The sequence below is a fragment of the Apium graveolens genome, chromosome 6 (genome assembly GCF_009905375.1).
Source record: "Apium graveolens cultivar Ventura chromosome 6, ASM990537v1, whole genome shotgun sequence".
NCBI lineage: Eukaryota > Viridiplantae > Streptophyta > Magnoliopsida > Apiales > Apiaceae > Apium > Apium graveolens.
In genome coordinates this window covers 17974854-17984073 of record NC_133652.1, presented here as the reverse complement: position 1 = coordinate 17984073, position 9220 = coordinate 17974854, and the positions used below count along the sequence as shown (strand labels likewise).

The following is a 9220-nucleotide window of genomic DNA, read 5'->3' as shown; positions in this document are numbered from 1 at the left end:
GCACAAATAAAATCCAAGTCAAAATCCTCTGCAGTCTTTTCATTCCAGTTCTCCTCCTCGGGCTTCCTCTCTCGCTGTCCAATCACACGGCGAATCGCCGCAGGATGATAATCAACCGTCAGCCCACGGACTACAGAAAACCCATTCTTTTCAGCCTTCGCGTTCGCGTAGAACTCGCGAACAACGCTCATCGGTACTGCTTCGGGTGACTCACAAAAAGCTATCCACCCCTTCTCTGAATCATGGGCAACAACTCACCATCCCTCCCTGATGGTAAAAACCCCCTCTCCTTCAGAATCGGCTTCCCCAACAGCCTAGTGTACTCCTCCTCCGCAGCTCTGTCAGTTAACCGAGGCCTTGCAGCAGTACCCCTCGATGAATCAGCAGTAGGAACTATGTTGTTGCTGTCAATAGTGCGTGCTCTCTTGGGTGCCATTGATTCATCAAAAAACGCATCAAATACATAAAATACTTGATTTCAAGACACCAATTTAAGCCATTTTAAGACGTTCTAAGTGATATAAAATGCCACTTATCACACCCCCAAACTTAAATCGATGCTTGTCCTCAAGCGTCACAGACTCAAAAACAAATAAAAATATGCATGAATGCAATCTATATGAAAATGCAACGATCCCCCTTACTACAATTAACCAACCAAATTGTCACATCTCAACGAATGCAATTAGACAACTAAAGATCAATAAACTCATGCAAACGGACATACAGCCAGAAACGTGGTGTGTGTAAATGCTTAACAGATATGCTTCGGAAGTAGACCAATTACTATGACTAGACTATCCTCAAGGCAATCCTACGATTATACAAAGAATAAAAATTCTAGGCACAAAGTGATATACAACACTACAAGAACTCTGGAGCTTACTACGGAATCGTGCTTTTTATTTACAACTCAAATGCTTATTTGACCGTGCAATGAGTGAGGTCCACAAAAGACTTATACAATGGTATCCATGTAACGAGCGTTAGGTTAGCGGATCCCAGACTCTAAAAGCCTTAGGTCACTAGGCACAAAGTCCCCTAAGAACTTAATAACTCGAATACCAAAGAGCCCACTCTTGATCAATTATGCAAAAAAAAAAATTTTTTTTTTTTAATAACTTCTGAGCAAGTGCGTTTCGCTCCATCTTGCTCAACCCTGGACTACTCGCAATATATGCGAGCCGGCTACTAGCCATTTGACGCCTAGCCACAACTAGCAACAACTTCCATATTTTTTTCTCCAAATTTTTTTCTTTTTTCATGTCTTTATCACTAAGAACCTATAATCGAATTCTAAGCATAATAAGTAGATTGACCTTGAAAATAACCAAATCATAACAACAATCTAGCCCTTATGCATTCTTTAAGACTTAGTGGACTTACAATTGTTTCTAGCATGCATATCAACCTACACAACTTAATATCACTTTAATGCTATCACTACACTCGCATCAATATCACAATTCAGTCGATAACTTATTGCAAAAGGGATCATGGTAAATGCATGAGCTACATGACATTCATAAAAAAAAACTAAATGGCATAAATTATGCAACTATATGAACTAAACTATCATGAATATGCAACTAAATGACACACACACAATATTCCTTAACTACCACCCCCAAACTAAAAATCTTCAATGTCCTCAGTGAAAGTAGTAGAAAGGAACACAGGGTATACCTACTCGGAGTCATCATCATCATCACCCTCAGTGGGTGGAGTATCAGGCGGTGGGTATGCAGAGTCCTCACCAAAAACTGGCCACTGGATATCAGCTCCAAGGCCTCGAAAAGCAGTCCCTAATGCAAGGGTGAGCTCCTGAGCAAACCTGCTCTGCGTCTCATACATGGCATCCATCCGCCGTGAAAGCCTCCTATACTGGGCATCACCCATCCCAGCACCCTCCTGAGCTCTCGAAGAACCAGCCTCACCACGCCCTGGCCTAGCCATAGTAGCACCTCGTGCTGGACGCCCTCCTGGAAGACGATAACCCAGCCCATGCTCCTCAGGCTCACCACCGGTCCACTCCTGCATCCCATTCAGAGTGCCAGAATCAATCGGAGCTGCTGGCAACTGCAACTGCTCATGAGCCGGCCAGTTCACTCCCACTGCTCGGCATAGCTTCGTAACCGTGGATGCATAAGGGATGTTCATATGCTTTGCTCCCCTCAAAAACTTCAGAATTCCTTGGTAGATAAACTCACCAAGGTCCACATAGTACTCATCATGCAGAATTCCCCACAACAACTGTGCTCTCTCAACTGTGACCTTGTGTGCATGTGAAGAAGGCAAAATATTAGCACATATAAATGCATTCCATGCACGGGCATACCTGTTCATGGCGATCGCCGGAAAGTGACGATACTCATTATTGCCTGGACTGCGGGTCCAAACTGTGCCCGGTCGACAGAGAGTCGCACAAATCAAATCCAAGTCAAAATCCTCAGCAGTCTTTTCATTCCAGTTCTCCTCCTCGGGCTTCCTCTCTCGCTGTCCAATCACACGGCGAATCGCCGCAGGATGATAATTAACCGTCAGCCCACGGACTACAGAAAACCCATTCTTTTCAGCCTTCGCGTTCGCGTAGAACTCGCGAACAATGCTCATCGGTACTGCTTCGGGTGACTCACAAAAAGCTATCCACCCCTTCTCTGCAATCATGGGCAACAACTCACCATCCCTCCCTGATGGTAAAAACCCCCTCTCCTTCAGAATCGGCTTCCCCAACAGCCTAGTGTACTCCTCCTCCGCAGCTCTGTCAGTTAACCGAGGCCTTGCAGCAGTACCCCTCGATGAATCAGCAGTAGGAACTGTGCTGCTGCTGTCAATAGTGCATGCTCTCTTGGGTGCCATTGATTCGTGAATAAAAGTGTGTAAGAACTGATTTCTGATGTTTGTGAGAGGGTTTAAGTGTAGGAAGTTTTGTGGGAGATATGTAGGATAGGTGTATGTATATATAGGGTGTGGATTAGATTAGGGTTTGGGAATTAAGGGATAAAATGATGGGGTAGTGGGAACAATTTGTGGGTTTATGGGCTAAAACTGTTTTTGTGTTTTTGTTTGTTTTTTTTTTCTGAACTGTAAAAAATTTTCTGGAACTCGACCCCTGCGCGGCCGCTCAGCATAGCTGCGCGGGCGCGCAGAGGGTCTCTGGAAAAAAAAAATTCAGCCCCTATTTTCTGATTTTTTTGTGTTTTTGGATAGGTTATTAACTTCTAAGGGTTCCTGTAACAACAATTCATGGGTTGCCTCCCACGCAGCGCTTCTTTTTCGTCATTAGCTTGACGTTCCGTACCTTTCTCAAGTAGTCAACAAAATGGCACTAACCACCTCTCTGTTTGCCATGTCCCCATAGTAGTGCTTCAACCGCTGACCGTTAACCTTGAATGCTTGGTCCGAATCATTCTCAAAAATTTCCACCGCTCCATGTGGAAACACAGTTTTGACAATAAAAGGTCCAGACCACCTTGATTTCAACTTTCCAGGAAAAAGTCGGAGCCGAGAGTTGAATAAAAGAACTTGTTGCCCTGGCACAAATAACTTAGGATGTAGCTTCTTATCGTGCCACCTCTTCACCTTTTCCTTATACATTTTGTTATTCTCGTACGCTTGAAGTCGAAATTCATCAAGTTCATTAAGCTGAAGCATTCTTTTCTTACCAGCTGCATCTAAATCCAGGTTCAATTTCTTCAATGCCCAGTAGGCCTTATGCTCAAGCTCCGCCGGTAGATGACATCCCTTACCGTACACCAACTGAAACGGTGACATCCCAAGTGGAGTTTTGTATGCTGTTCTGTAAGCCCAAACAGCTTCATCGAGCTTTAAAGACCAATCCTTCCTTGACGGACAAACAACCTTCTCTAGAATACGTTTTATCTCTCTGTTAGACACTTCCGCTTGACCATTTGTTTGCGGATGATAGGCAGTAGCTACTCGATGATTCACATTATAACGCTGCATCATAGAAGTGAACTTACGGTTGCAAAAATGCGATCCTTCATCACTTATGATTACCCGAGGTGTTCCAAACCTTGTGAAAATTTGCTTATGAAGAAAATTTAGCACTGCCTTTGCATCATTTGTCGGTAAAGCTTTAACTTCGACCCATTTTGAGACATAATCGACTGCCAGCAAGATGTACTGATTATTGCAAGACGCGATAAAAGGCCCCATGAAATCGATTCCCCACACATCAAAGACCTCGACTTCAAGCATCACATTTAATGGCATCTCATCCTTCCTTGACAAATTTCCCACTCTTTGGCAACGATCACACCTTAAAACAAACTGATGAGCATCCTTGAACAAAGTAGGCCAGAAAAAACCTGCTTGCAGAATACGAGCTGTCGTCTTCTCACCTCCATAGTGTCCACCATAAACCGTGGAATGGTAGTCTCGTAATATCCCCTCCGTCTCATAGAACGGGATATATCTCCTGATGATCTAGTCAGCTCCCTGTCTAAACAAATATGGTTCATCCCACATATACCACTTCACCTCATGCAGAAACTTCTTCTTTTGAGCGGATGTCAAATTAAGAGGCATTATATTGCTGACGAGATAGTTTACAATATCTGCAAACCATGGTTCTTCCTCCTGAATTGCAAAAAACTGCTCATCCGGAAAAGATTCATTGATTAACGTCCTATCTTGTGAAGTAGAATCGGGATTCTCCAACCTAGAGAGATGGTCAGCTACTTGATTCTCAGTACCTTTTCTATCTTTGATCTCTAACTCAAATTCCTGAAGTAAAAGCACCCAACGAATGAGTCTCGGCTTCAAATCCTTCTTAGAAACCAGATAGCGAATAGCTGCATGATCAGTGAATACTGTTACTTTCGTACCAAGCAGATAAGATCGAAATTTCTCAAAGCCAAAGACTATAGCCAAAAGCTCCTTCTCAGTAGTGGTGTAGTTCAATTGGGCACCATTTAAAGTCTTACTCGCATAGTAGACCACATGGAAGAGATTTTTCTTGCACTGTCCCAGAACTGCACCTACCGCATAATCACTCGCATCACACATCATCTCAAACGGTTCTGTCCAATCTGGTGTTGTAATAACTGGTGCAGTGATCAAACTCTTCTTGAGAGTCTCGAATGCTGCCAAACATTCATTATCAAATTTGAACGGCACATCTTTCTCAAGCAAATTGCACAACGGCTTAGATATCTTTGAAAAGTCCTTGATGAATCGCCGATAAAAACCCGCATGACCAAGAAAACTACGGATTCCTTTCACAGAATTAGGTGGGGGAAGATTTTCAATGACTCCCACCTTGGCCTTGTCCACCTCCAGACCCTTGCTAGAGACCTTATGCCCAAGGATAATGCCTTCACACACCATAAAATGACATTTCTCCCAATTAAGCACCAAATTAGTTTCCACGCATCTTTTGGGTATGGCGCGCAGATTATTCAAACATTCATCATATGAGTGTCCAAAGACGGAGAAGTCATCCATGAACACTTCGACGTTATTTCCAATCATGTCAGAGAATATAGCCATCATACATCTCTGAAAAGTGGCTGGGGCGCCACATAACCCAAACGAAACTCTGCGAAAAGCAAATGTGCCAAATGGACAAGTGAAGGTAGTCTTTTCCTGATCCTCTGGTGCAATACAAATCTGATTATACCCGGAATAACCATCCAGAAGACAAAAATACTCATGACCCGCCAATCTGTCAAGCATTTGATCAATAAATGGAAGGGGGAAGTGATCCTTCCTTGTGGCTTTATTCAATTTTCTATAATCCATGCATACTCTCCATCCTGTAACTGTTCGAGTAGGGATGAGCTCATTCTTTTCATTTGCGACCACAGTGATACCTCCCTTCTTAGGTACACATTGTACGGGGCTCACCCACGAGCTGTCAGAAATAGGATAAATGATGCCTGCATCTAGCCATTTCAGAATTTCTTTCTTCACCACCTCCTTCATGATGGGATTCAGTCTTCGCTGCTGTTCCACAGTTGGCTTACTACCTTCCTCTAGCAGAATTTTATGCATACAATATGAAGGACTTATCCCCTTGATGTCTGCTATGGTCCATCCTATAGCCGATTTGAATTCTCTCAAAATCCTTAAGAGCTTGTCTTCCTCACTACCTGAAAGGTCAGATGAAATAATAACAGGTAACGTAGATGAATCACCTAAAAAAGCATACCTCAAGTGTTCAGGTAATGGTTTGAGCTCCAAGGTAGGTGCTTCCTCTATTGATGGTTTGAGCTTCCCTTCAGCATTCTTAAGGTCAGAAGTACCAAGAGATTTAAATGGTATCTCCAGCTTTCGCTTCCATGGAGAAGCGTTCAGATATTGTAATTGCTCGTTGCTATCTTCATCATCACTGTCAAAATCCCCCACTAAGGCCTTTTCCAATGCATCAGACATTAGCATGTGATCGAGTTCCGAAGTAACCGCAGTATCAATCACATCCACTTTTAAGCACTCCTCATCTTCTGTAGGGAATTTCATTGCCTTGAATACATTGAGGGTCACATCCTGATCTTGGACCCGTATAGTAAGTTCACCTTTTTGCACATCTATCAAGGTACGACCAGTAGCCAAGAAAGGCCTTCCCAAGATTATGGGAATCTTCTTATCTTCCTCAAAATCCAGAATAACAAAATCTGCTGGAAAGAAGAGCTTATCCACCTTGACGAGCACATCCTCAACTATGCCCCTTGGGTAAGTAATGGAACGGTCAGCCAATTGTAGCGATATGTATGTGGGTTTTGGATCAGGCAGATCCAGCTTTTTAAAGATCGACAACGGCATCAGATTAATGCTTGCTCCCAAATCACAAAGGCACTTGTCAAAAGTTAGATTGCCAATGGTGCAAGGAATGGTGAAGCTTCCTAGATCTTTCAGTTTTGGTGGTAACTTTTGCTGCAGAACAGCGCTGCATTCTTCCGTGAGAGCAACGGTTTCAAGGTCATCCAGTTTCACCTTCCTTGCAAGAATAGTCTTCATAAACTTCGCATAACTAGGCATTTGTTCCAGAGCCTCAGCGAAAGGTATATTGATGTGAAGTTTCTTGAACACCTCCAGAAACTTCCCGAACTATCTATCCAGCTTTTGTTGCTGCAATCTCTTAGGAAAAGGTGGTGGAGGATAGAGCTGTTTCTCCCCTGTATTAGCCTCAGGCAGAGTGTGTTCAACAGTAGTCTTCCTTGGTTCCGCCGCTTTCTCCTTTTGCTTAGATTCTTCATCTCTAACTTCAGCTTCGACTTCCTTTGCCTTTTCAGCATCAGCCACTTTTCCAGACCTTAAGGTAATAGCCTTGACTTGCTCTTTAGTTTCCTTCCTGCCTGGTACTTCCGTGTCACTGGGAAGAGTGCCAGGTTGACGATTGAGCACTGCATTGGCTAATTGACCGATTTGATTTTACAAGGTCTTGATAGAAACCGCCTGACTCTTGCACAACAGCTTAAGTTCCTCAAAATCAGCACTAGTGGGTGCAGCTGTACTTCCCTGTTGAGGATATAATTGCCTTGTAGCATACTGCTGTGGTTGCTGGAATCCAGGTGGGTTAAACTGTTTACTCACTCCTTGTTGATGTGGTGGCTGAATAGCATTCTGATTATTCCCCCAACTGAAATTTGGATGATTTCTGTTATTAGGATGATAGGTCGCTGGCACAGGCTGCTGTTGTCGCTGATAATTATTCACATACTGAACAGATTCGTTGACAAGAGAACACTGATCTGTAGCATGAGAACCTGCATAAAGCTCACAAACCATAGCTATTTGATTAACTCCATACGTAGCCAGAGAATCAACCTTCATTGATAGCGCTTGGAGCTGGGCTGCAATAGCGGTGGCTGTATCAACTTCCAGAATACTTGTTACCTTGCCTGACGTCATCCTCTGAGTTGGGTTTTGATGCTCATTTGCAGTCATCGTCTCTATAAGATTATACGCCTCAGTATAGCTTTTAGCCCATAAGGCTCCTCCAGCTGCTGCATCGAGCATGGGCCGAGATTGGGCCCCCAAACCATTATAGAAACCAGTGATCACCATCCAATCCGGCATTCCATGATGTGGACATTTTCTCAACATTTCCTTGTAGCGTTCCCAAGCCTCGCACATAGATTCTGTAGGTTGTTGCGCAAACTGAGTAAGAGCACTCCTCATAGCAGCAGTCTTTGCCATTGGATAAAACTTCACCAGAAACTTTTGTGCAAGATCTTGCCACGTAGTGATGGACCCAGCTGGTTCAGAATGTAACCAGTCTTTAGCCTTATCCCTCAGTGAGAATAGGAAAAGCCTCAACTTGATAGCCTCATCAGTCACGCCATTATACTTAAAAGTGCTGCAGATCTCGACAAAATTCCTTATGTGCATGTTGGGGTCTTCAGTTGCCGCTCCTCCAAAAGAAACAGAATTTTGCACCATCTGAATAGTGTCCGGCTTGATTTCAAAGGTGTTAGCTTGAATAGCCGGATGAAGGATGCTTGACTGAATGTCATCAATTTTAGGCCGAGAAAAATCCATAAGAGCTGGATCAGCTTGAACAATACGATCTCCCATGTTTACTGGTTCTTTCTGCTCAGTTCCTGAATCCGAATCCTCAAAATCTAACTTCTCCGGAATATCAAGAACTTCGTCTGTCTCCTCAGCTGTATCTAAAGTCCTCTTGCGAGCACGAGAACGAGTTTGCATAAACGCTTGCTAAAGTACCTGAAACACAACCGAAAAGAGTAAGTAACTACTACGTCCTAATCACTGAGTCCTAATGACCAATGATGGTAAGTACATAAACTAAACAAATACGCCGAGTCCCCGGCAGCGGCGCCAAAAACTTGTTAGGGCGAAAACACGCGCTAATATTCACGCAAGTAAACGCGTTCGCAAGTAATATAGAATATTTTCTAGTTCGTTCCCTCAGAGATTCAGACTAAATTATTGTCTAATTAAACTCACTCACCAATGTATGATTACTTCTCAATGTTAAGATAATAACACTTAAAATTGTTGATTAAATATTAACTATAATTAACTACTTAATTAACCACTTAACTAACACTTCAATTTATCAATAATAAAACACTCATGAGATCACAACTTCATTATTACTTCCTTCTATAGCCATTGTTATTACCTTTAGCATGTGACAGTGATGATATTAATCGAATAACACGAAACTGATAAAAGCCAACTTTCATTGTACTAATACCATTCTACCAAGCATCCACAATTAAGATAGAAG

The 9220-nt window shown here is 42.9% G+C and overlaps 1 non-coding gene across 1 annotated transcript; it reads left to right on the top strand.

Moving 5' to 3' along the window:
* The first annotated feature begins 8041 nt into the window (after positions 1-8041).
* Positions 8042-8148, top strand: LOC141669557 (small nucleolar RNA R71). Its single transcript, XR_012553831.1, has one exon. It is a non-coding gene; the product is annotated as a small nucleolar RNA R71 (small nucleolar RNA).
* Positions 8149-9220: the final 1072 nt, after the last annotated feature.